At 37.3% G+C, this 27,610-nt stretch overlaps 1 pseudogene; it reads right to left on the bottom strand.

Moving 5' to 3' along the window:
• Positions 1 to 561: 561 nt before the first annotated feature.
• Positions 562 to 27,067, bottom strand: LOC114629888 (annotated as a pseudogene).
• Between the last annotated feature and the right edge of the window lie 543 nt (positions 27,068 to 27,610).

The following is a 27,610-nucleotide window of genomic DNA, read 5'->3' as shown; positions in this document are numbered from 1 at the left end:
TGTATGGGCCGCTGTTGTCAGAAGAAAATGTCCTGTGGCCCACTAGAGTGTAGAGAACACAGGGGTGGGCAGAAAAGGCTTCTCTCCCTCCCCCACCCCACTGCCTGGACAGGGGAGCACACGAGTCTTGACTTACACAAGGAGTCCAGAGTTCAAAGAGACACGTGGAGCTGAAGACAAATAGATTTACTGGCATGGTGGTGGGTTCGGGTGGTGGCAAGCTCTTCCAAAAAATGTCAGAAGGGGTTTGTTTATATTGGGAGCGGGCGGGGCTTTAGGTAATACGTAAATTTTGAGGCAGAGACCTGTTAGTCTTGTGTCTTATGTGACCTAGCAAGGGCGGTATGTTAGGTCTCTGGGTTCTGGGGGCGTGGCTGAACACCCAGGATTCCACAGTCCCACATTGCCCCCATGGCTAGTCTGCCACAATTGAAGCAACTCCATATCAAGGTATTGATGCTCATCATCATCTTTGAAGTGGAATGTCATAAGTAGATATGTGTCATTAACAAAGGATCCTTTTTTCTTTAAAGTTTATTCAATACAACATAATCTCCAACGTTACTGAGGTGGTTTACCATATCCACAACCAAAGTCACCTCTAATCTGGAATTCGATTGCTGAGCCAGCCTCAGTCTCAGCTTTCTTGTCAGCTCCAGGGGGCACAGCACTCCTGTAGGTTTCTCTGTCTGTCTTCTCTTTTGTGAATCTTGCAAGCTGCCTACCCTCTGGACCTTTGGACGTAGGGCTGCCAGTCTCTGGATGGCTATGGCACAGGGTGGCGGGCATGATCTCCAGAGGTAATCTCGGAGATAATGGATGTCCTCATTTGTAAGCTACCAGTAGAAGTGTCTCCTAGCAGACTGCACCTTCATTTCCACTGGTAGCCTTGAGACTTGAAAAACTGCTTCATTACATGAAGGTTGGGCACATTTTTATCTACCAGCTCGGAGTGTTTGGGCATGTGGACATTTTTTTTGGCAACTATCATACCTTTCTTAAAAAGGAGTTCGTGGATGTAGATGGCAGTATAGTTCTTTTTAGGCATCAATATTGTGGCAGCTGTAGGGGTCTGAGGTAGAGGCTAGAAAGGAAGGGGTGTGCACCTCAAAGGATCTTTTAATAATGAAATCATTTTAAATGCCGTAAGCCTTGGATCTCTGATGCTTTTGAAGACTATCTATGTATAGCATAACTGAAGTGTTAAATATTGATTATTTTTAGCTATTTACTATTTGAATAACCTTGAAAACACTATTTTGTAATTAACTAAATTAGAATCTAATGTGACCACAAATTTAACTAACAGACTGTGAACATGCATTACTTAAACATTCTAAACAGTTTTTAATAGCAGCTATTAAAAGGCCTGGTCTAAGCCTTGTATTCGTAAATTAGTTAAATAGGCACAATGCCTATCTGAGAGTAACAAAATTAATATTAATTTTTGTTATCAATACACAAAAATTTATACCTATGAAAACCTTCAAGTTATATCAATGTACAAATTCTGTACAAATGTAAGAAAATATAATTTCAATTCTACATAAAATATAAAGATTTCTACCAATGTAAGATTATGGCTATAAAATGCTTTGTTTAATAGTAAATTTAGTAATCCATGTCTATTTGTTTAAATTCTAATAGTATTACTATATCCTCCTTTTTTTCTTTCCAACTCCATTCCCCTCATCTAAAAAGAAAGAAGGATAGATAAAAGGAAAGGAAAAATAGAATTCCTTGGGTCTAGGCTCTCTATTTAGTTCTCTCCCTGTCCAAAACTGTAATTATTTGTACATTGTCCCTTAAAATCACTACATATATAAAATTCATAAAGTGTCCAGAATCATCCACCCTAATTTAAGTGATTGGGACAATAAATTTCTATGATTCTTTCCTGTTGAATTGTAGCAAAGAAATCCCTTTTCGGAGGTATGGGAAAAAATTAGAAAAAAAGGTTAGTCTCAGAAAGTTAGCTGAAACATTTGTTATTTATTTTCTGTATGCTGAAAGGTTCAGAGTTTTGCTGAAATCCTGACTAGAACCATCTGAAAGGTAGGGTGGACAGAGGTCATTTGGGATTAGCAAACATTCTTGAAGCTCTTCTGGAAGCAAGACTCTGAAAACAGCATCATTTGGGACAGGATCATGCAGGGAGCCAGAATAGCAAGTCATTTCAGTATACCTGAGGGTGAATCCTGTGGGAGCTCTCCTTTTGGTGTTTCATTCTGCAATATATGAAGCTTACAGCCAATATTTATTTCTATAAAAATATTAGTATGGAATGTATAAGGTGAATAGATCAGGTAAGGATGAATTTGTGCTCCTTGTATGAGCAAGTGAAAGACAGCTGTATTTTAAAGAGTTAGTTTGATCAATAACAGAATTGTATTAACTCTTCATTAATGCCATATGAAAGGATGGCATGATGATGAATTTTGAAAATTCCGTAGCCAAGATGTATAGGCTATACAAGATATATAGACTGTATATAGCTGAGGTTTTGACTAGAGACATTTTTTTTTATCTCAGCCAGTTTCTGGAATTTTCCTATATAGAGGGCTCAGCAAGTCATGGTAACTATCCTGTTTGGTATCTTTTATTTTTTTCCTTCCTGGCAGCAGTCAAACCTTCAGAGAGCCTTCCTGTATCATATCTGATAAATATTACTTTGGAAGAAGTCCAATGTCATTTTTCTTTTCTTTTTTTTCAACACAAATACAGAGACTCTATCTCAAAATAGCATTCACTTGGTCCTGAAGTCATCAAAGGTATAGATTGATTCACTTTAGTAGCCTCTTTTTTCTTTAAGCCTGCTCTGTTTTGAACTCTCTTAGAAAGGATTTGTAATATCATTTTAACCACTGAACTTATAGCCACCTTCATTTTGATAATTAAAACTATTTAAAACATTTAAAACTATTATTATTATTTACTGAGACAGGGTTTCTCTGTGTAGCCTGAGCTGACCCAGATTTCTTTATAGATTAGGTTGGCTTCAGACTCACAAGAAATCAGTAGCTATGACTTTGTTTCCTACACATTGAGTTCAAAGGCCTGGATTTATTTATTCATCCACGCATAATTAAAAATATTTAAAGTAGTTGCCATTATTTTCTCCATTCTATGGAGATATGCATGTGTGTGTATGTATGTATGTATGTATGTACGTATGTATGTATGTATGTATATCTCTTCTTTGTCTTTATATAAATTGAATTGATATCCTTTCCTATTTATCTTTAATTAAATTCCATTCCATTTACTGTATGAGCCTACTCTCAGACCACCTTATGTGTCACATTCCATGCTAAGCATTCCCAGAATTCCCATTGAGCCCACTTTCAAAGAATCCAGTGGCTTATGATAGCATTGACTTCTTATATTTCCATTTATTCTTTATTCTTTTTTGATTATAGGAGGAATGCTACCTTGCTCTCTGCTCTCTGAGCTGCCTACTTCATTTCATATGAAAAGACCCCAGGCTTGAGCCTGAGCTCACTGCCCAGTGTGCTTCCCGGTTTGGCATTGGGGAACAACTGTGTCCTAGCTTCTGTCATCAACCCAAGAATTATCTGTGCAAATTTAGCATGTATTTTGTCCTAGCTCTGAAGCAGCAGAGCATGACTTTGCTGAGAAACTAATTCTATCTGCCTCCTAATTTTAAGAAGATTGCATGCAGTTTCCATTTGGTAATTTTAAATTTTAAAAGTGAGTTTTTCCAGATGTTAAGGCATTCTATATTCTATTAAATATTTAAATCCTGGCCCAGGGTTTCTATACACTCTTTGGTTATTGAATTCATGAATGAAAGCTTTTATATATTACAATAACCCTTAAAAAACACAAGAGCTGTCAGGAGGATACAAGTCTATTGTCACTTATAATTATCCAAAAGGTAAAGGAAGTGTAGTCCATTGTTATGATGAGTAAATATTTCATTTGATTTCATAAAGGAAAACCTCTTATCTCTATACACAACAAATGTATGGTTCATGAATACTACAGTGCTAAGATTAGGAGAGATATTATATACTAACCTTGGTCACAGGTTATGTAAACAAGTGGTAGGAAGGCTTTCAATCACATCACTGAATCTGATGAGGATAGGGCTGAGCAGTTGGGCATACATATTTATGTGAAAAACTTTAAAACTTAAATTTACAGTCATAGCACATTGCCCTCTTCAGGTTAACTTTATTTAAAAAATTGTGAACCACAACAAGTTGTGTGGGTCTTACGAGTTTCTATGTTTTTGGGGATTTCATAAAGTCTTCATGTTCAAAATAAAGCTCTTTCTGGGGATGTAGGGAAGAATCAGAATTTTATATTGAATGAATGAGCCAGCATTGAAGAAAACACAAAATAGCACAATAGATCAGAGTTTATAATGTAAATGAAAAGAACAATAAAAACATTGATATTAAACTCTTGATTTAGAATTAAAAATTAAGCCTATAAGTTTCTCAGAAATGAGACAGAAATTGTTTTGAAGTGTAGGGGACATGGATGAAATATTAGTATGCAGATCTGTACAGCTTTAGAAGTGTTGCCTTGTTCTGGTAATGATATAACAAAAAACCAAAAATGAGTGTTTTAAAATTTGAAAACTATGTTCTTCCTCAATTCTTGAATTAAAAAAAAAATGAATTCATGAAATTCTTAGGCAAACGGAGTGAACTAGATAATATCACCCTGATTGAGTAACCCAATCACAAAACAACACACATGGTATGCACTCACTGATGAGTGGATATTAGCTCAAAGCTCGCTTAGAATACCCAAGATACAAAAAACAGACAACATAAGCTCAAGAAGAAGGAAGACCAAAGTGTGGGTGCTTTGAACCTTCTTAAAAGGGATAACAAAATACTCATGGGAGCAAATATGGAGAAAAGTGTGGAGCAGAAACTGAAAGAAAGACCATCCAGAGACTGCCCCACCTGGGAATCCATCCCATATACAGTCACCAAAGGCAGATGCTATTGTGGATGTCAAAAAGTGCATGCTGACAGGAGCCTGACATTGCTGTCTCCTGAGAGTATCTGCCAGAGTCTGACAAACACAGAGGTGGATGCTTGCAGCTAATCATTCGAGTGAGCATGGGGTTCCCAATGGAGGAGTTTGAGAAAGGACTGAAGGAACTGAAGGGGTTTTCAACCCCATAGGAAGAACAACAATAGCAACCAAACAGACCCTCCCAGGAACTAAACTACCAACCAAGGAGAACTCATGGAGGGACTCGTGGCTCCAGCGCCATATGTAGTAGAGGATGACCTTATCAAACATCAGTGGGAGAAGAGGCCTTTGGTCCTGTGAAGGCTCGATACCCCAGTGTAGAGGAAGGCAAAGACAGGGAGCAGGGAATAGGGGACTGGTGACAAGCAGGGGGAAGAGAATGGCAAAGCATATTTCTGGGAGAAGGACTGGGAAGGGGAATAATTTTGAAATGTATATAAAGAAAATAACCATTAAAAAATAAAAAAATCTCGAAAAAACAAAAAATAATAATAATAAAATAAATAAATAAATAAAAAAGAAGAAACTGAGCACAGTTGTGGCAATGACTTGTATCTGTCTTTTGTCACCTTTAATACAGAAGAAACTATTATCCCCTCAGATCATTTAAAAATTTGTCCTATCAATGTTTCCAAACTTTATGTATAATCAAACTTTATGTATGGCCATATATGATAATTTCAAATAAATACAATAGGGATTGTTTTCTTCCTATGTTGTATATAATACTTTCAAGTACACATGTGTGGCCTCTCTCTGGAATTGTAACCATGTGTGTTTAAATTTTGTGACTCTAATTATCATGATATGTTATTATGGTTTCTCAATTTAAAAAATGTAGTATATAGTAAGGCTGATATTCAGATCCTGGGTTTGGGATTGTCACAAAGTATTTTAGTATTTCATAATTATCCTATATTTCTTATATTTTTGGTTGTGAGCATAGATTTAATGACTGAACCATCTCTCCACCCCTATTCTACATTTCTTAAAGATGCATTCAGCAAGCTCAAGTATTTCAGTTATTAAAATACTTTGTAAATGCTAAGATCCCTCATCATTTTGAGTTATTCTTGGGTAGTGCAACAACTTAGTACTCCACAGATAAAAATTAGTTTACTTAATTTATGAAAATCTCTGTTTCTCTTTGCAGGCAACTTCCACTTATGATACATTGCTACAGTTGGAGTATCTAGACATGGTGGTGAATGAAACTCTCAGATCATATCCAATTGCTGGAAGACTTAAGAAGGTCTGGAAGACAGATGTTGAAATCAATGGGGTGTTTATTCCCAAAGGAACTATGTTGATGGTACCAACATTTGCTCTTCACAAAGACCTAAAGTACTAGCCAGAGCTTGAGGAATTCTGCCCTGAAAGGTACAATTATGAAAAAAAAAAAAAGAGAAATCAACCAAACTCGTCCAGGCTTGATCTGTTGTATCTTGATGTTGAAGACACATAAGTAGCAATTACAGTCTGTCCGTGTTTCTATTATCATCTACCTATCCATCCATCTACCTATTGAAACTTTTAAGACAAGAGACTTATAACTTTTAAGACACGGAACTTTTAAGACAATATAATATTTTATATCATCTATCCCAGTTTTTGCAGTATTATCTTATTTTATGTATTAGGCTTTTCATTCCTAGATTTTCCTTGCTCTTCCTTCACCTGCTCCTATTACCCTCATTGAACATTTCCTTTTTCTTTTACTAAACTGCCTTCTGGGTCCTCCAGTGTGGCTATATCAGATCACTAAGGGCCTGTTTTGAGCAGGTCTGAGAACAGAGTTCCTTCCACTCCTGCCTCTGGAAAACTATCTTACCCTATCTGACTTTTCCAAAGCCATGTTACCTGCTGTCTAGAAATCTGAGACATCTTTCTCAGAGATATTTCAAGAAGGTTTCTACTGAAAAACTATAGCTAAGATCAAGCTTCAGCCCTAGTTTTACATTCTAGTTTATTGGCAAACAAAAAATAGAATGGCATTTTTATGGCAGAGGCTGGCAAGCCTAAAGACTCAGAATCTACACTGTTATTGCTTCTAACTGTGCATCTTTTGATATCTGGTACCTTATGTTGTTGGCCATGATGTGCAATTTGGACACCATTAAGAGTGTACTTACTGAAGAAGTTAATAAGAGCTCATCAGATCTTTGGTCTTCTAGACCAGGTAGCTTCTGTGTTCCCTCTAGTTTCAGCATTCCCACTTTTTATATTTTTTTGTGACACACATGATTGACTTTACTTCTGTTACATGTATTTAATAATGAAACAACATGATAAGTGTATACTATACTTGAGGGACTACTCCAAACATGGATAAGTCATTATGTTGATAAATTTCTACAACAGAGACTGTTTGACAAAGTAACACATCAGTACCCAGAACACTTTTAAGGGAATTCTGTGACCAGCAAACAATCACTAATACATGGTGTTTATTCACATGCACAATCAATGCTCACTAAGTTTTTGAAACTACAATATTCTAATACACACCAGAATTTACAAAATGGACTCAGTCAGAGATAAAGCACCTAACCCTCAGGAGACTGGAGGCTCCAGGGAGTGGAGATGGCTGGTGGGGTGGGGATGGCATGGGGAAATCCTTGTGGAGATGGGAAGGAGATACAAATGTGAAACAGAGGGTGAACTGGGAGGGAAATAAAATCTGGACTGTAAAAAAATTAAATAAAAAATTTTAAAAAGGACAAGAATCCATGGTCACATTGCTATTGCCACTTTTCCATAAAGCAGTGTTTTTCTCCTAAGTGTCATTTATATGTAAGTAATTTGAATAAAAATTTTCTGTCCACTCAGATTTTTATACCCAAAGAACATGCAGAGAAACAAATTAATGATTTTATTATATTAGAGTAGCATTGTATATCTTTGTAAATTACTTGACTTAAATTATCCAGTTAAGAGGGAAGAGAAGAGAAAGAAAATAGAAGGGAGAGGAAAAAGAAGTAAGGAAAAGGACCAGGAAGAAAGAAAGAAAAAAGAAAGGGAGGAAACAGTAGGGTAGAGGGAAAGAAGATGGGAATTTGGAAGGAACAGAATGAGAGATGGAAAGAAGTGGGGAGAAATGAAAGGTAAGCACCATGGGGTAGAAATAAGAGTAAGAAAGTAGAAAACACAATAACACAGAAGAGACAAGAGAATAACAGAGAGAATAGGAAGGAAAAATTTTCAGTATTGGCACCGAATCCTCTGACTTTATCCTCTGACTTCTGTGAGTATTAGTTCAGCCAATCACATAGTTTTCCTCCATTGGCCTAATTTCTAATGTCTCATAGAATAGTCATATCACACTACCTGCAATGATTGGGTTTTAAGATAAATGTTCTTTTGAACAGTATTCATATCATCTCAACATGACTGAAAAGCCACTCCATGGTAAAACAAGGGGAAGACTTGTAATGTGTAATTCCTGTGGCATATCACCCACTCTGAGTCCCTAGGAACATCATGGATGAAAGAATGGAACAAAAACTGTGGATGATAAAGAATTGGAGAGGTATGCTAATAATACCTCCTTGCTAGAATGTGGCCATCACTATCATGAACACACAGAATCTGTGACCACCCATGAAAGACTAATAAAAATAGACATGAAAATGAGTGAGGGACAAGTTGGAAAGAAGAGAACGTTAGTGATGACATACAAGAAGTTAATGTGGGAAGGGGAAAGGACCATATTGCATTGCATACAAGTGAAACAATGTAAAAGTCCTACGAGAATTTTCACAACCAGTCCATGCAAACGTCCTGTCTACTACTGCTTGTGGGTATCTAAGAGATACTACACAAGTGGCTGTTGTGGGTTTTATATTTCATTAACACTTCATTAACGTGCATTCATCTACTCCTGTGGGACAAGGTTCAGCAGAAAGAATCAGAACAGCATCAATCCTTATGCATACCTGCACTTTGGGAAAGGACCCAGGAACTGCATTGGCATGAGTTTTGCTCTCATGAGCATGAAAGTTGCTCTTTTCAGAGTCCTGAAGAACCTCTCCTTCCAACGTTCTAATGAAACTCAGGTCGGTCTGGGTGAATTTTCAGTAAGTTATATTTTTATGGGAGTTTTGCTTCTTAAACTGGTATATTGATTTGCAGAAAAGTATTTTGATTTAAGGAAATTTTTGGCAACATCTATTGGAGAGTTTAAGTATTTTAATTTTAGAGTTGTATATTTTGCTTTAAAGAGACCTAAGCATAAATATTGTCTAAACATGTTCCCAGGGGCCCCCATCCTCTCAGAGAAGAGGAGGAGAAACATCAGGAGGGACTCTGTGAGGTGGAGACTGGAATGGTGGGCTGCTATTGGGATGTAAAATGAAGGAATAAATAAATAATGCAAAAATTCTCTAAACTACAGGACTTTAGAGGACAGGTCAGTCAGTCAGTCAGTCAGGTTCTTGCCTTGAAATCACATGGAGTTGAATTTAATCACCATAACCAATGGAAGCCAAAGCAAGCAAGCAACAAACCTACCCACCCAACCCACCTATGAACCAATAAATCCAGCTACCAAATGATTAATCAATCCACTTAGTACTAATTAGGTGTGTTGGCATGCAGTGGTATTCTCAGCTCCCAAGACTGAAAAGGCAAAGATCAACAGATTTCTTCGGCTAACTAAGCAGCCAGCCTAGTATAGTTTCTGAGGTCCAAGCCAGTGAGAAAACCCGTCTGTAAAAAGGTAGATAGCACCTAAGGAAGGACTCTGGCAGGAAAAGTAGTGTTTGTGCACTTATAAAGGACTTTGAGCATTTGTGCATCTCTTCTTTGCAGTTGTTGTTGTTCTGGCTTCATTGATTGCTTCTTGTACATGCTTAATTGCTGCAGAACTCTTTAAAATTAAGCAAATAAGGACTTCTTCAACCAGAAAATCCACACCTTCTTAAAGTTGTGTTTAGATATGAGACCAGAAGTGAAGCATGATGTATAATGGTCTGTTATATTGTATGCTGTGGACTAGAAACCAGTTAATATGGTAAATGAATACATTAATGAAGACTGCAGTAATTTTGTTCACTTCTGCAGGATTCTGGGTGTTCTTTGAGCTTGCTCAGCCCCTGTGCAGGTTATCTTCTGTGGAACATAGGAATGTAATGACACAAATCCAAGATTAATATATTCAGCTCCCTGGTTCTTGTAGGATTTCCTATGTTCACTTCATTATTACCATCAAATAACCTGATTTCTGATGAAAAATTAAACACCAATTACTAGCTTTATCAACAATTATTACTGATAAATGAGCATTTTTATACTCATGTAAATGACCAAATTTTTACCAAACCTTTTTTATTTGCAGCACACTACAATGAAGTAGTAAGCGGAAGAAGTCAATAAACATGGTGCTATTGACTTTTCCTAGAGAGTTGTGGAAGAACAACTATTTACTTCAGATGTGACACTAATGAGAGACCAAAGAAATGATTCTAACCAAGTCTAGCTTAGGGAGCCAGTGCCTTCCCAGGAGTACTTACAGAATCATAGGTGAGAGGTGCTTACATACGTATGGGTGATCTAACCTGAGGTTCCCTAAAATTGTTTATGTAACCTGAAAGTTGGGAGCTTATGACTGTTGTAAGTTTCAGCAACTTACTGAGACTTGTGAACTTTGTTTTACATCCTGAGACTGGTTAAAATTCATTTACTTCTGATTTTTTTTATATTTCTCACTTACATTACATTCGGAACAGTTACCATCTCTATATTCTTCCCTGTTACCCCTCCCTACTTCCTTTATCCACTCCTCTTCTCCTTCCCTTTAGAAAAGAGCAGAACTCCTAGGTTTATCAACCAAATGCAGCATAACAAGTTACAAAAGGCTAGGCACAAACTGTCATATCAAGGCTAGTTGTGGCAGCCCAGAAGGAGGAAAGTGGTCCAAAGAGTAGTCCAAAGAGTCAGAGACACCTTAACTCTTACTGTTAGAATTTCCACAAGAAAGTCTGGCTAAAATACCATAACATTTGTGCAGAGTACCTAGTACAGTCCCCTGCAGACTCTATGATTGTCAGTTTACTGCTACTGTGGCCCTGTGACCCCCTACTTAGTTGACTGTGTGGGCCATATTCTCATGGTTACTTCTGAATCTTAATGAGTTCCCCCCTAGATGATATTCTCACTTTTAGAAAGAAGTAGCTATACAACAGAGTAAGTTACTAAACTCAACCAGAACCTATTATTTTTGTACTTTAATTATTGTGTTATTCAGTTATTTTATTTATGCATTTATTAGCACATATTAATTATACATAATAATGAGTTACATTATGTTACCTTATGTACATGTCCAACACATTTTGATTATATATACCTTCATTACCCTCCTTTGTCATTTTTCCATTAATCATTTTTTCTTAACCAGCCCCTATGTCTTTGTGTGTGTGTGAATTTAACTTAGATACTGTAGGTAATGAGTCATTCACAGAAACATGGGATACTTACCAGTGGGTTATACCACTGAAGAAAACATCTTTCCTTGAGCTATTGTTAGCTCCACGTAGCTTATAAGGAGTGGAACCTCATGTCTTTCTCAGCTTTTCTTTCCTTCCCTGACTTGTTTTTCTCACATGTGCTCCTGAGAGACCCCTCAAGAGCCTATGTTGAGTCCTCACCAGAGTCCTCATTTCAGACTGTAATGGTTTGAATGAAGCCTGTCCCCCATGGACTTGGACATTTGAACATATGGATGCCAGTGGCTGGTGCACTTTGAGGAAGTGCAAGTGCTAGAGCCTTGCTGGAGGAAGTATGTCACTACAGGTGAACTGTAAGAGAATAAGCTTCACCTCATTCTCAGTTCCCTCACTGTGCCTCATGCTAGCTCCTACAGCTTGCTGCCCTGCTTCCCTGCCACATGCACTCTAGTCCACCTGGGAACAGAAACCCAAATAAGCTCTTCTATAAGTGTACTTAACCATGGTGTTTATCATAAGAACAGAAAACAAGGTACCTGTTTTCTTGTGCTTGTAAAATATTTTTTGGTCAAGATTTTGTTGTAGCTACAAGGCAAATAACTGAAAGTAATGAATGCAACTGGTGTGTAGGAATGTAAGAGCTGATAAATACCATTTTGACTATTTAGCCTCATATGGTTCAAGAAAAATAGCACCTAGAACACGCTTTTCTTGTGATTTGTAATTATATAGAGAAGAAATAAACATAGCAGCTTGTGCTTTAAATAGTTTATTCCTAACTCTCATTTAAGCCCACTTGTTCTGTTCATATACTGTAACAGAGCAGTATCACAGCAATTGAGAATGTGGACTCTGCAACTAGAGCTCCTTAAAATAAATAAATAGATAAGTAAATAAATGAATAAATAAATAAATAAATAAATCAGGAAAATGGTGGAGGATTTGATTTATTTTGTGCACATCTTGCATGAGATATAGTGTCCCTGTCTTTCTGTCTCTCTGTCTGTCTGTCTGCCTTACATTCTCCCTACTCTCTATAGGTATGTGTGCTTATATGGGCACCCTTGTATCACAATGGACATGCAGAGGTCAGGGGAGAACTTCTTGCACCCAGTTCTCTATTTCTACCACTTGTGTCTTAGGGATGAAATCAATTCCTCTGGCTTGGTGTCAAGCTTCTTTACCCATAGAGCCATCTCACTGAACTTAGGGAAGATTTACTGCTTCATGAATATTCCTATTAAACCCATAATAAGACATATATTTTTCTAAGCCTTACATTTTAATTTCTCTGGTGGACACACAATGTCCTAATATGTGCCAAGCATTTTTTCTGCTCTGTTTTTTGCAGAATCTATGCTATCAAGTATGTTTAGATCATGTTCCCTCTTTCTAAACTGTTTTGTTTCCAAGACTATTCAAAAAGACAGTTGAACAGGGAAATTAATCATGGCTTTCATGTAAAGAAATTCCCAGCATTCTCATGAGACAGTTCACAGTTGTGTGTAACTCCAGTTCCATGATCTAATGTCCTCCCCTGGCCTTTGTGAGCAAAGTAAAAAGTAAAAGAAGAATTTGGCATAAATTTGGATTATTGCTGAATCAGATCACATCTTTTACCCTTGATGCTTAATGTCTCAAACAGTCAACTATTTATTTATTCAATGTTAATTGCATTAACACATATGTGTGTTGAAAATGAAATATAAATAGGGATATGGAAACATGTTTCTTGCCTTCTATAACTGTAAAGGTAGCTAGAGATAAAAAGAACTGACATAAGCCCAAGACACCCCAAGACCAAGTTCTCAGAACAGATGTTTATTTGCCCCAGAGGAACAAAAGGCATGGAATAAGACAAAAATACAGGAGATGGAGGATATGAGAGAAGGCAAAAATAAAACAAGGCAAAGAGGCCTGGGGTATCTTTCCAGATGGACAAAGTACAGCCTCTGTATAGAGAGGAGATATATGTGCCAAATATAAAAATGGCAATTATAAAGGTACAAGAGAAAAACACATGTTACAATGAGATGTTTAATTAATTAATTAACATCCCAAAGACCTCCTCATGGTTCCCCTCTCACAAAGTTGCTCACCCATCCTCCCTACCCTTCTTCTCTGAGAGGGTGGGGCTCTCCAAGATATTTGTACACCCTGGCACATCAAATCTCTGCAAGATTAGGTGCTCCTCTCCATTGAAGTCAGACAAGGCAGTCCTGTTGAGAAACAAATACCACTGTCAGGCTATAGTTGTATGGGAGAGCCTCTGCTCCAGTTGTTGGGGGAACCACATGGAGACTGAGTTACTCATCTGCTACGTATGTACCTTGGTCTTGGTCTAACCTGTGTATTTCTTAGGTTAGTGATTCAGTTTCTGAGATCTCCCAAGGGTCTAGGTTAGTTGACATTGTTGGTATTCCTGTGGGGTTCCTATCCTCTTCAGGGCCTTCAATCCTTCCCCCAACACTTCTAAGGATCTATGACCTCCATCCAATGTTTGGCTGTGGGTATCTACATCTATTTCAGTCAGCTGCTGGGTAAAGCCTCTCAGAGGACAGTTATGCTAGGTTTCTGTCTGCAAGCATAATGGAATATCATTAATAGTGTCAGGAACTGGTGCTTGCCTGTGGGGTGGGTTTCAAGTTGGAATGGCTATTGGTTGGCCATTTCTTTAGTCTCTGCTCCATGTTTCTACCTGCATTTTTTGTAGACAGGATAATTTTTTTGTCAAAAGTTTTGTGGATAGATTAATGTCATTATCCTTTCACTGAAGGTCTTGCCTGACTACATTGTTCCATGTCCACACTACTAAGCATCCTGGCTAAAGTCAATCCTAGAAGCCTCCCCAGTCCCAGGTCTCTGGGACTTTCTTGAAATTTCTGCCACCTTCAATCCCAGCAGCTGTAGATTTCCATTCATTCTTCTGGCCTTTCAAGACTCTCACCTGTCTCTCCCCATTCCTGATCCTGACCTCCCATTCCTCTACCCCTCCCCTCTTCCATCCAGGTCCCTCACTCCTGCTGCCTTCTATGACTGTTTTGTTCCCGTTTCTAAGTAAGACTCAAGCATCCTTACTTGGGCCTTCCTTCTTGTTTAACTTCTCTATGTCTGAGTGTTGTATCATGGACATTCTGTTTTTCATGGCTAATACCCACTTATCAGTGTGGACATACCATGCATGTCCTTCACAGTTGTGTGTAACTCCAGTACCATGATCTAACTTCCACTCCTGTCCTCTGTGAGCACCTGCATGTGGGTGGTCTGGGTTACCTTACTCAGGATATTTTCTAGTTCCACCCATTTATTTGCAAAATGCATTATGCCCTTGCTTTTAATATCTGAATAGTATTTCATTGTATAAAGGGACCACATTTTCTGTATCCATTCTTTGGATGGGAGATGTTTGGGTTTTTTTTTTCCATTTTCTGGCTATTAAGAATAAAACCACTATGAACATGGTGGAGCAAAAGCACTTGTACTATGGTGGATAATATTTTGAGTATATACCCATGAGCAGTATAGCTGGTTCTTGAGGTAGAAATATTTCTGTTTGTTTGTTGGTTTGTTTGTTTTTCCAGAGAAACTGCCATATTGATTTCTACTTTGGTTGTACAAGTTTGCATTCACACCAGCTGTCAAGGAGTGTTCCCATTTTTTGACATCCTTGCCATCATGCCCTGTTGCATGAGTTTTCGAATCTTAGTCATTATGATTGTTGCAAATTAGAATCTCATTGTCAATTTGATTTGCATTTCCCTGAAGACTAAAAATTTTGAACATTTATTTAAGTGATTATCAGCCTTTCAAGATTCCTCTGTTGTACATTCTCTTTAGCTCTGTATCTCTTTTTTTTTTTTAAGTTGGGTTATTTGGTTTGTTGGATTCTAGCTTCTTGAGTTATTATATGTTTTAGATATTAGCCATCTATTGGATGTAGGATTAGTAAAAATCTTTTCTCAATCTGTAGGCTGCTATTTTGTCCTCTTGAAAGTATCGTTTGTCTTACAGAAGATTTTCAGTTTCATGAGGTCCCATTTATCAATTGTTGATCTTAGAGCCTGAGCCACTGGTATTCTGTTCAGAAAATTGTTTCCTGTATCAGTGTGTTCAAGGCTCTTCTACTAGATTTAGTGTATCTGGTTTTATATTCAGGTCCTTGGTCCATCTGGACTTGAGTTTTGTTCAGAGCAAAAATTATAGATGTATTTGCATTCTTCTACATGTATCTATCCAGTTAGACCAGTACCATTTGTTGAAGATGATTTTTTTCCATTGTATGCGTTTGGCTTCATTGTCAAAAATCAAGTGTCCATAGGTGTGTGGTTTTATTTCTGTGACTTAGAGTCTATCCCATTGATCAACTTGTCTGTTTCTCTATCTTGAATTTTTTATCACTATTTCTCTGTAGTAGAGCTTGAAGTCAGGGATGCTGATTCCTCCAAAAGTTCTTTTATTATTCATAGTTGTTTTGGCTATTATGGTTTTGTTTGTTTGCTTGTTTGTTTTTCATATAAATTTGAGAATTGCTCTTTCATGGACTGTGAACATTGTGTTGGAATTTTGATGGGAATTACATTGGATCTGTAAATTGCTTTTGGTAGGATGGCCATTTCTCTACATTAATGGTACCAATCCATGTGCATGGGAGATCTCTTTGTCTTCTGATAACTCTTTCTTCAGGGACTTGAAGTTCTTGTCATGCACATCTTTGACTTTTTTGGTTAGAATTAGTTACACCAAGATATTTTATATTATTTGTGGCTGTTGTGAAGGCTGTCGTTTCCATAATTTCTTTCTCACCCCATTTATCATTTGTATAAAGAAAGGCTAGCTATTTATTTGAGTTAATTTTATTTCCATCTGCTTTGTTTAAGATGTTTATCGGCTGTAGGAATTCTCTGGTAGAATTTTGTGGATCACTTATATACACTATCCTATCTGTGAATAGTGATACTTTGACTCTTTTCCAATTTGTGTCACTTTGCTATCCTTTGTTGTCTTTTTGGACTAGCTAGAACTTCTAACACTATATTGAATAGATAGTGAGAGAGTTGGAGCTGCTTTGTAGACTTGGATTCTTCAAATTTTACTTTAATTAGGGTTCTTAAATGCTTTAACCTTCCTTCTACACCACCACCACAAGAGATAGCAGGGAATGAAGGTTAATTGGAAAGGGGGATTTTGAATTGGTTTAGAAGTAGTAGTTTTTGGTGATTTCAGTCTTTGTTATCAGACTATCAGCAGTACGGTCCAATAGCAAACACCTAATACAAATCAGTAAAAGAAGTCCAGTCCAATAGCAAACACCAAACAAGAATCAATAACAGTGGCTCAATACAGCAGAAAATACAAGGCTCCACTAAATTGGCACTAGTCAGTTGAAGTGACAAGAATCAGTCAGAATACTATCAGAAGTTCTTCAGTGAGTTTCCCTCTATGAAGTGAAGAACAGAGAAGACCAGTGAAACATTTTTGGCTAGCAAAGGTCAGCAATTCACTGTAAGGCATTGAAATGCAAGGGTCCTCTCACTCTCTGTTGGATTATATTTGAATTCTTTCTAAATATCACACACCCTCTCAGATTTCTACTCCAGCAAAACATCCTCTCACAAGACAGATTCCAGAAAAAAAAATCATATGATATATCTGAGTTTCCAAAGAAATCAGAAATTTCCACTTTCTAGCCTTGTCCTTGATTTTAGTGGGATTGCTTCAAGTTTCTCTCCATTTAATTTGATGTTGACTGCTGGCTATTGGTTTCATGTATATTACTTTTATTATGTCTACATATGTGCCTTTAATTTCTGATGTGTCCAAGGCTTTTAACATGAAGGGGTGATGGATTTTATCTAAGGGTTTATCAGCATCTAGTGAGATGATCATGTAATTTTTTTTCTTTCAGTTTGCTTATATAGTGGGTTGTGTTGATGGATTTTCATATATTAGACCATGTCTGAATCCTGGGATGAAGCCTGCTTCATTGAGGTGAATTAAGTTTTGAAGTGTTCTTAGATTTGGTTTGTGTGAATTTTATTGAATATTTCTCTTTGCTGTTATGAAGCAAAATTGGTCTGGAGTTCTCTTTCTTTGTTGAGTCTTTGTGTGGTTTAGGTATCAGGGTAACTGTGGCCTCAGAATGAATTAAGTAGTGTTTCTTCCATTTCTATTTTATGCAATTATTAAGTGATTATTAGTATTAGCTCTTCTTTCAAAGTCCTGGTCTTTTTTGCTTCGGCAGCTTTTAATGACTGCTTCTATTCCCTTAGGAGTTGTCTAACTGTTCAGATAGTTTACATGATCTTGCTTTAACTTTGGCAGGTGATATCTGTCTAGAAAATTATCTATTTTGTTTAGATTTTCCAGTTTTGTGTAGCACTGATTTTAGAAGTAAGACCTAATTGTTTTTTTTAATTTTTCTCATTTTCTGATTTTCTGTCTCCCTTTTTATTTTTGATCTTGTTAATTTGAATACTGTCTCTGTCTCTTTTAGTTAGTTTGGCTAAAGGTTTGTCTATCTTGTTGATTTTCTCAAAGAAGCAGCTCTTTGTTTAGTTGATTCTTTGAATTGTTCTCTTAGTTTCAGGTGTTCTGTTAAGTTGCTAGTAAGAGATCTCTCCAATTTCTGTATGAAGGCAATTAGTGCTATGAATTTTCCTCTTAGCACTGGTTTCATTGTGTCCTATAAGTTTGGGTGTGTTGTGCCTTAATTTTCGTGGAATTCTACAAAATCTGTTTCTTTCTTTCTTCCTTTCTTTCTTGCTTTCTTGCTTCATTGCTTGCTTGCTTTTTTGCTTGCTTGCTTCCTTCCTTCCTTCCTTCCTTCCTTCCTTCCTTCCTTCCTTCCTTCTTTCTTTCTTTCTTTCCTTCCTTCTTTCTTTCCTGACAAAGTGATCATTCAGTAGAGAGTTGTTTAGTTTCCATGAGTATCATGGCTTTCTATTGTTTCTGTTTATGCTGAAGTCCAGCCGTAATCTTTGGTGATCTGATAGAATGAAAGGGGCTATTTCAATGTTCTTGTATATGTTGAGGATTGCTTTGTGCCAAATTACATTACCAGTTTTGGAGAAGGTTCCATGAGATGATGAGAAAAAGCTGCATTATTTTGTTTTGTGGTGAATGATTCTGTAGGTATCTGTTACATCCATGTGGCTCATAACATCTGTTAGTTTCATTGTTTCTCTGTTAAGTTTCTGTTTCAATGATCTGTCCATTTGTGAGAATGGGGTGTTGAAATCCTCCACTATTATTGTATGGGATTCAATGTGTGATTTGAGGTAGTAAAGTTTATTTTAGGAATGTGGGTGCCCTTGCATTTGGACATAGATTTTCAGAATTAAGACTTCATGAGTATGAGGTGTACTTCCCCATCTCTTTTGATTAGTTTTAGTTAAAAGTTTATTTTATTAGTTATTAGAATGAGTACTCCAGCTTGTTTCTTGGGTCCATTTGCGTGGAAAATCTTTTTTCAGCACTGAGCTAATGTTTATCTTTGTTACCTGTAAACTAGTGTCTATATTCATTGCTGTGTTTATGTGCATGTGTGTGTATGTGTGTTCAGGAAAATGATAGATCATGTTTACATATCCAGTTGTTGAGTCTGTTTCTTTTTATTGCTGAATTGAATCAATTGATATAGAGAGGTGTTAATGACCAATAATTGTTATTTCCTGATTTTTTTCTGGTGGAGGTGGTACTTTGTGTGTGTAACATTTTATATTTGGCATTTTCTTTGACAAGTGTAGCAATTTCTTCTATAGTATCTTCTACACTTGAGATTCTCTCTTCCATTTCCTGTATTCTGTTAGTGATGCCTATGTCTGTAGTTCTTGTTCTCTTTCCCGGGTTTTCTATTTCCAAGCTTGCCTATGTTTGTGCCTTTTTTTATTACTTCTATTTAATTTTTAGGTCTTGAACCTATTTATTCCCTTCATATGTTTGATTATATTTTCTTATATTCCTTTAAGTTCTGTTTGACTGTGTTTTCCTATCTTTCTTTAAGGGAATTATTTATAACCCCTTTAAAAGCCTCTATAATCTTTATGAAATGGGATTTAATGTTACAATCTTTCTCTTCAGGTGTGTTAGGATATATAGGGCTTGCTGTAGCAGGAGAGCTGTGTTCTCATGATGCCATATTGCATTGGCTTCTGTTGATTATGTTCTTGTGCTTGCCTTTTGCCATCTGTTTTTTTCTGGTGTGGGCTTGCCTGAGTGTCCCTGGCTGGAGTAGCACACCTCCTGGTGTGTGCTTGGTTGGAGCAGGTCTCCTAGGAGGCAGGTGGAGCTGAGAGGTGGGCTCAGTGTGCTGATCTGAGACTGCTAAAAGTGAGTTTTTAATAAATTTCTACATCATGGACTGGTGTGATTAGTGATTAGGAACACTGGCTGGTCCTTCAAAAGGCCTGAGTTTGATTTCATTTTCCCAAATTGGGGCTTACAACCTTGTAATATCATAGGATGATTGGAATCATTTATGAGCTTAATTGCTCCCTTTACTGATATCTAAAAGTGAACTTTAACTATTTAGGGAATCTGAAAAAGATAAGCACAATAACATTAATAAAGGTCTTATGTTGTTGTGTGGTTAGTTTTAGGTCAAGGTATTATAACCTTTCTCTATTTGCAACCAAAAATAAAAATCTGAATGTGTTCTCTCTCAGACTGTGAGTCATCTGTAAATACCATGTATTTATAGAAGTGTACTCAAGGCAGACAGTGTGTGCAGACAAGAGCACAGAGGTCATCGGAAGTAGCAGTCAATCTGCTCTAAAATACCCAGTGAGTTCACATGTACTTCTTGCCAACCACCCAAATGTTTTGGATCCATGAATGAAAGACATACACATACAACTTTATTTTTAATATGCTCTAAACAGCTCAATGGCTGTGCCACTCTCTAACTCAATATGACTAACACACACTTCCCTCTGATATTCCTGAGGTAACACTTAATAAATCTATATATTTGCTGCCCTGGACCCTGATGGGCAGTCCTCCTGGGACCACATTCCCTCTGTACCTACATGTCAGCTATATCTCCCTCCTGCACCTTTCAGGTGTGGTCCACCTCCAACACCCTCCTCATGGAGTAATCCCCTCTTCTTCTTCCTCAGTTCCTTCTCGGAAATATTAAAAGTCCCATCTCTGTCTCCCTGCACAGCCATTGGCCATCGGTAACTTTATTGACAAGTCAAAACCTAAATGGGGACAGGCTTCCTTTAGTCCTATGTGTGGTAAACTGCAAATAGGTTTTTGGATAACATAATTAGCATTAGAACACAAACCACTACATTTCCTGCTTTAAAAGACATTTTCTTTCAGATATACACTGAACAATATTACAACAGTTATGTAAACTATGAGGTATGATATATGCTAATAGCATCCAGCCCATCAGTTTTGTCAATTTAGATACATTATTCTGTCATCTATTCTAATTTAAAAAGTCTACAGTTCTATACCTGAATTATGCTTTGGTTTTAACTTAGATTAATATCTGAAAACGATCCTTTCAAACCTAGGTCTTTCTTAATGCTAAACAATTTACATTAGATTATAACTAGTCTTCAATACCATCAGTGATTATTGGCTGAATATGTAGGAATCACAAGGACCTAGCTTCCAAAATTATACAATTTGCAGAGACAGATGGCTGCCTGGAGAGTCCCTTAGTTTATTACAATGTTGGAACATCTGTCTTCAGCCTTTTGGCCTAGAACCATATGGTCGACCTTATGTGAAGCAGAAAATATGAAGGGCTGACTAACTTACCCTATCTTAACAGAGCTAAGCTGTTGCCTATCTTGCATGTATGTCCTTTCCTGGTCAGTAATTTTTGTTTGCAGATGAATTAGGGCAATTCTAACACATTGGCTAACTTGCCACAATAAGCAACTCTGGAACTAATGCTGCCCAGTATCTCCTTTGAATTGTGTAGAGGGTACTGTCAGGAGCATATGGGAGATGTCCCATAGTCAAATAATCTTAAATAATGAAATAACATTAAATGTCATACTATGTGTATTCTGATGATTTTTGAAGACTATCTATATAAAGTATATCTGAACTGTTAAACCTTGACTATTCTTAGCTATTTCTACTTGAATACTTTTGGAAACATTTTATTACAATTACATCAGAATCTAAAATAAATTTACTATCTGGCCCTTAACTTGCATTACTTGCTCATCCAAAACAGTTTGTAAAAGCAACTATAGAAAGATTGGGTCGAAGCCAGTAAGTAACATCCCTCCATGGCCTCTGCATTAGCTCCTGCTTCCTGACCTTGCTTGAGTTCCAGTCCTGACTTTCTTTGGTGATGAACAACAATGTGGAAAGACTCCTGCTTCTTGACCTGCTGGAGTTCCAGTCTTGACTTCCTTTGGCAATGAACAACAATGTGGAAAGTCTTCTGTAAATTTGCCTGACAATTGCATCATCAATACATACCTAAGGAAGGAAGAAGTTGGATTTCTTAATACATTTGGGGGTGTCACAGAAACCTACAGAATAAATCTCAACAGCAACAATAAAGGATTGATCACTATGGAGCACAATCATTTTTCATAATCTTTTATTTAAGACTTCTTGAACTCACTGAAACTAGTGATTGTTTTTCTTTGTTTCATTTTGAAGATCAGAAACCTTAACACGTCTTCATTCAAGCAGTTTCTCATTTGAGTATGCTATTCAACTCTTCTATGTAAATGTGTTAAGGTGGTCACAGCACTTACATAATATGTAATAAACACGAGTCTAATAGTTAGTTGGACAACTTCAGTGGTGCCTAGAAACTCCACATTCTCTGTCAGATCTATAGTGTTCTATGTATAAAATGATTCCAAAAGAAAACAAATGATGGAAGTAAACATAACGCAAAGAAAAATCTTGTTTTCACTCCATCAATTGGTTTGGATTATGGGAGAGGTGTATAACCATTTAACTAAAAAGGAACCCTTCAGGAGACACTCTAAAGTGCTTTACGAGACAGACTTGGTGAAGGAAAATCATTGAAAACAATTGGCTTAGCTCTTTGGAAAGTGGAGAGAAAGAAAGAATAATGTGTCATCCTGTAGGCAGACACATTGCTGGGAAATTGGATAAATTGGAAATCTCTGGAGGGCAGCTATTTTGTCCTCTGTTGCATTAGGTGTCTTGGGAAATGTTATTAATGGTGAACAATTGCTACTCAAAAGTTTCTAGCTGTTTGGAGGATAGAATTATATGAACTTAAGAGTCTATTATCTTTCTAAAAATAGGTAGCATATGAATGCAAAGAAAATGACTTTCAAAAATACATTACTTTCATTTTTAAAAGAGAAGTGATTCTTTTAAACAAACATGGGGTTTGCATATGCTTCAAAATGGATATGTAGGAAAGTGCCAAATGATTCAATTTTGCTTCTTTTTGTTAATTAACTCACTTGAAATTTATAGTCCTGGACTGCAATGGAGTAATCTGCATTACAATGAGGTCCCCAGTGAACTCAAATGCATGTGGCAATTAGACAAGGAAGAGTTCTATCATTTCTGAGTTTGCTTTCAATGAAATTCACTGCCCCTTTTCTTATCACTTACAGATTACCAGTGGTTACCTTAATAATAGCAAAGGAGCACGAATTTATACATTTAATTTAGATTTCAGGTTTTTTGCTTGTTTGTTTATTCATTTAATTTTAGCATCCATTATTTTGCAATACAAGTAAACTTGGTTTTGCCAGCTCACGTTAAAAAAGATCCACTTTACCTTTAAATTATTTGTTTGGTAAGAGTCACTTTATTCAGGGCTTCTACTTTATCTTAAACTTGAATACAAAGTCAGAGCTCTATCATGTTGTTCTTTCAATGCTGATCATATTTCTAAGAGGTTAGAGTTTTATTAAACACAGAATGAAATATGTAGACAGAGCTTGCTTCTATACAAATGCTGATTATGTAATCAATGTCAATTCCTGTGTTACTCATAAGAAGTTTACATTACTCTTTACAGATCATATGTCAAGACTCACTTTTCTATTCTTGTACAACTTTGGTAGTATTATGTTAATTATCCTATGTCCCAGAGTTAAATTTGATAGGAAACCATAGGTTACTTAATTTTTCCCATTCAAAGTTTTGAACTTTGTTTCAATGTCAGCATGTCATCTCTTCATTAAAATTTGAAATCATACACTTTTAAAATTAGAATGTTTGCATTTATTGTTAATGTGTTTTTGAGACATCAAATCAATGTGAATATTTGTGATTTTCAAAAAAAAAAAGAAATAAAGAAAGACTGGGTCAAGGCCTTGTCTTCTTAAATGAGTTGCATAGTTTCAATGCCTGTCTAAGAGTAACAACATTAATTTCAAATTTTGTGTCAATATATAAAGACTTATACCAACAAAATCCTTAAGCCTGTATCAATATAAAAATTCTGTACCAATGCAAGAAATTATAACATTTTATAATTATAATTTTTGTAATTATAAATTATAACAATTTTGCATCAGTTATAAAGATTTCCATGTAAGATTATGACTATACAATGGTTTGTTTAAGAATAAATTTAGCAATCCATCCCATCTGTTTCTTCCCTGTTCAAAAGTATCATCATTTCCAAAATTTCTCTTAAAATGATATCCTATCTATAATTTACAAAATAACCATAACCAGACACCCAAACTCAAGTTATTGAGATGATGACTCTCCACAACTCCACAGAATCCTGCTGAATAGGGGTGACACAAATTTTTAAAAAGGTAGGGATGGGTAGGAAAATTAGAAAAATTTGTTGCACTTAAGAAAGCCAGCTTTATCATCTGTTATCCAGTCTCTGTGTATTTAGAAGGCTTAGGACATGACTGGAGTTCAGACTGGATCTGTCTGAAAGGCTGGATGAACTGAGTCCATTGGGAATCAGGAACTATTCTTGAAGCTGTTTTGGGAGACAAATAGCTGGAACAGCAGGTCATATCAGTATCCCTGTGGATGAATCTTGGCAGAACTGTACATTCTGTTATATATGAATATTACAACCAATTTTTTATTACTATTAAGATATTTATATGGATTATGCAAGGTGCACAGATCAGTTAAGGATGAATTTTTTGTTCCTTGATTGAGCAGGTAAAGAAAGCCTTTACTTCTTTCCTATTAACATAAATATAGACCCTCTCTCTCACAATAGCATGTCCTTGATCCAGTAGACTGAAATCATCAAAGGTACAGATTGAGTCAATTTAGTAGCTTGACCTCTCTTCCAGAGGATTTTTGACATCATAACCACATGCATTTTGATAATTAAAACAATTCAAAGCAATAAAGCCAATCTAAACAAATATTATTTGTTGAGTCAGTGTTTCTTAACTATCTCCTGCATTGTTGTTACATGAAATCAAGACCTAAGTTTCTACTATTTGTGTGAGATAAGGTTATTCTCCCTATCTCCTTCTCTTGACCTACAATTTAAGATCAAAAGCCTCAGTTTATTTATTCTTCTATGTGTACTTAAATTTTCCCTTCTATGGAGATTAATATCTCTTTCTCATTATATAACTTGAATTAACATCCTTTCCTATGTATTTACCCTTAATTAAATTCCCTTCTATATTTCTTTTATTGGTTATTTTCTTTAATTTCATTTCAAATGTTTTTCCCTTTCCATTTCCCCCTGAAACCTCCTATCCCATTCCCTTTCCTCCTGCTTCTATGAGTGTATTCTCCCACCCACCTGCCCACTTCCACCTCCCCACCCTCACATTCCCCTACACTTCAGCATTAAGCTTTCATGGGACAAAGGGCCTCTCCTCGAATTGATGCCTGACTAAGCCATCCTCTACTACATATGCAGCTGGAGCCTTCCTCCTTCCTCAGTCCCTTCCTAGGAATCCTAAAATTCCTGCCTTTGTCTCTTTGCCCAGTCATTGGCCATCAGTAACTTTGTTGACCCGTCAAAAACCAACAGGGACAGGTTTCCTTTAATCCTATGTGAGGGACACTGCAATCAGGCTTTTTTTATGTAGCATAATTAGCATAGGAACACAAGCCACTACAGTTATCAGGACAAACCTCCAGTACAGAATGTCTTCATCCATACCTATAGCTCAATTCTTTGTGCATGTAAAAAAGATATTACCTAATAGAATAAATCTCACAAAAAGCATGCCTTCTTATAAGACTTTTGGTAGACTAAGACCTTTTGCTTTTGATTGTCCATGAGCCTAGCTAGGATTTAGTCTCAAGAAATGACAAGTCTCTTTTACCCAGATAGACTAGAGGCTTCTGGTGTGTAGGAAAGGTCAGAGTCATATTACACCTCATTACAGGAGGTGTAATCAACCCAATTAAGCTTTTCAAAGTAAAATGTGTTAGTTCCAGAAAGAAACTATTATATTTTATTAAGTGTATGCTTGTATGTTTATCTCATGCAAGTGTGCTTGTGTGTGTGTGTGTGTGTGTGTGTGTGTGTGTGTTTTCACAGGCACAAATTGTCATTCTTGACTTTTTAAATGGGTCCTTTTGATACAAAATCATATTATCATGCTTACATGATAGACTGTTTACCAATTGAGACATTTACTTAGCCTTTCCCCCATAGTAAATTAGAGCTATTCTCTAATTTACTATATAACCTGTGGTGACCTTGAACTTCTAATCCTTCTGCTCTTACTCATCAAGTGTTGAGATTTTAGACATGAACTACAACTAGTATTATGGAGCACCCAGATCAAACTCAGTGCCTCAGCCATGTTAAGCAAGCCTTAGACCAACTGGGCCACATCCCTAGTCCCAATTAAAGCAATAAATTTCCCTTCACATTTGCTTTATAGAAAATAATTAACAAGCATTTTCATAGTCACTTTGCAATTGCTGTGAAGAGACACCATAATCAATGCAACCTATAAAAGAAAGAGTTTATTGAGGGCTTGCCTAAAATTTTAGAGTGTTAGTCCATGACCATCATGGCAGGAAACATGGCAGGAGGTAGGTAGCACATGATGCAGTAACAGTACCTGGAAGCAACTTACATGATGAGAAATTTTGACACCTCAAAATATACCTCCAGTGACATACCTCTTCCAATATGACCACATCTTCTAATCCCTCCCAGAATATGTGTGTGTGTTTGTGTGTTTTCACAATTGTAGGAATGAGTTACTATGGATTATGCAAAGCCCTGATAGGAATACAGATACAGAAAGATGTCACAGACAGATGATAAAAATTGTTGGTATAGGTCCATACTCAGTGCATCATCATCCTCATCTGTATAAGTAGGCAGAGCTTCCCCAATCTTTCTTTCCTCTCCGCCATCTTCTATCTCTCTGTCTCACTCTCACCCTCTATCTTTAATAAATCCCACTCCCGTGGAACGCGGTCTTGTTGCTTCTTACCCCCGTGGAACTGGTCCCTGATCTTACATTTGGTGCACTGGGACCGGGTCCAAATTCCCTGGGCACTGCTCCAGCTTCTGCCCGCCGCCTCAGTGGCTCCACGTAGTCTGCTGCTGCCACCACCACCACCACCACCTCAGCCACCGCCACTGTTGCAGCTGCCGCTGCAGCCACCACAACAGCCACAACCATCGCCCCCGCAGCCGTGACCATCTCCACCTTCATAGCCGCCACAGATGCTGCTGCAGCAGCTGCCATTTGGCCGCAGCCACGACCATCGCCACCGCAGCCGTCACTGCCTCAACCATCGCTGCAGCAGCCGCAGCCACTGCTTCTTCAACCATGTGAACTGTTCTCCTGCTCCCCCACGTGGTTCTCTACCGAGTGGGCTAGTATCAGACACACAGACCCTGGATTCCACCTTCCAAATACCAGACTGCACAAGTTCTCATGCACACACCGGCATTTTAACCAGTGAGGAATTTCTGGTTCTGGTTCGCAGGAGGGACCCTGGATGCCCGGTTAGTGCCTGGCCAGCGCTTCCTGGACTAAGAGGTTGGCTTTACATTGCCCCAGTCCATATGACTGGCCTCTAGCTGAACTACCACCTAGGACTTTGGCCCATTGAGTGTTTTCTCCCTCTCAGAAATAGCTCCCAGCCCCCTCTCCCCCAGCTCTAGCAGCTGCCGGAAATCCTGGTACCAGGTGGGCTATTTCCTGGCTGACTAACTTCTGGTGGGTTAGCTTGGCCGAGGCCCTTATATGATC

The sequence above is a fragment of the Grammomys surdaster genome, unplaced genomic scaffold (genome assembly GCF_004785775.1).
Source record: "Grammomys surdaster isolate TR1022 unplaced genomic scaffold, NIH_TR_1.0 320, whole genome shotgun sequence".
NCBI lineage: Eukaryota > Metazoa > Chordata > Mammalia > Rodentia > Muridae > Grammomys > Grammomys surdaster.
The sequence above is the reverse complement of the archived record's forward strand: the minus strand, read 5'-3'. Positions and strand labels throughout refer to the sequence as shown.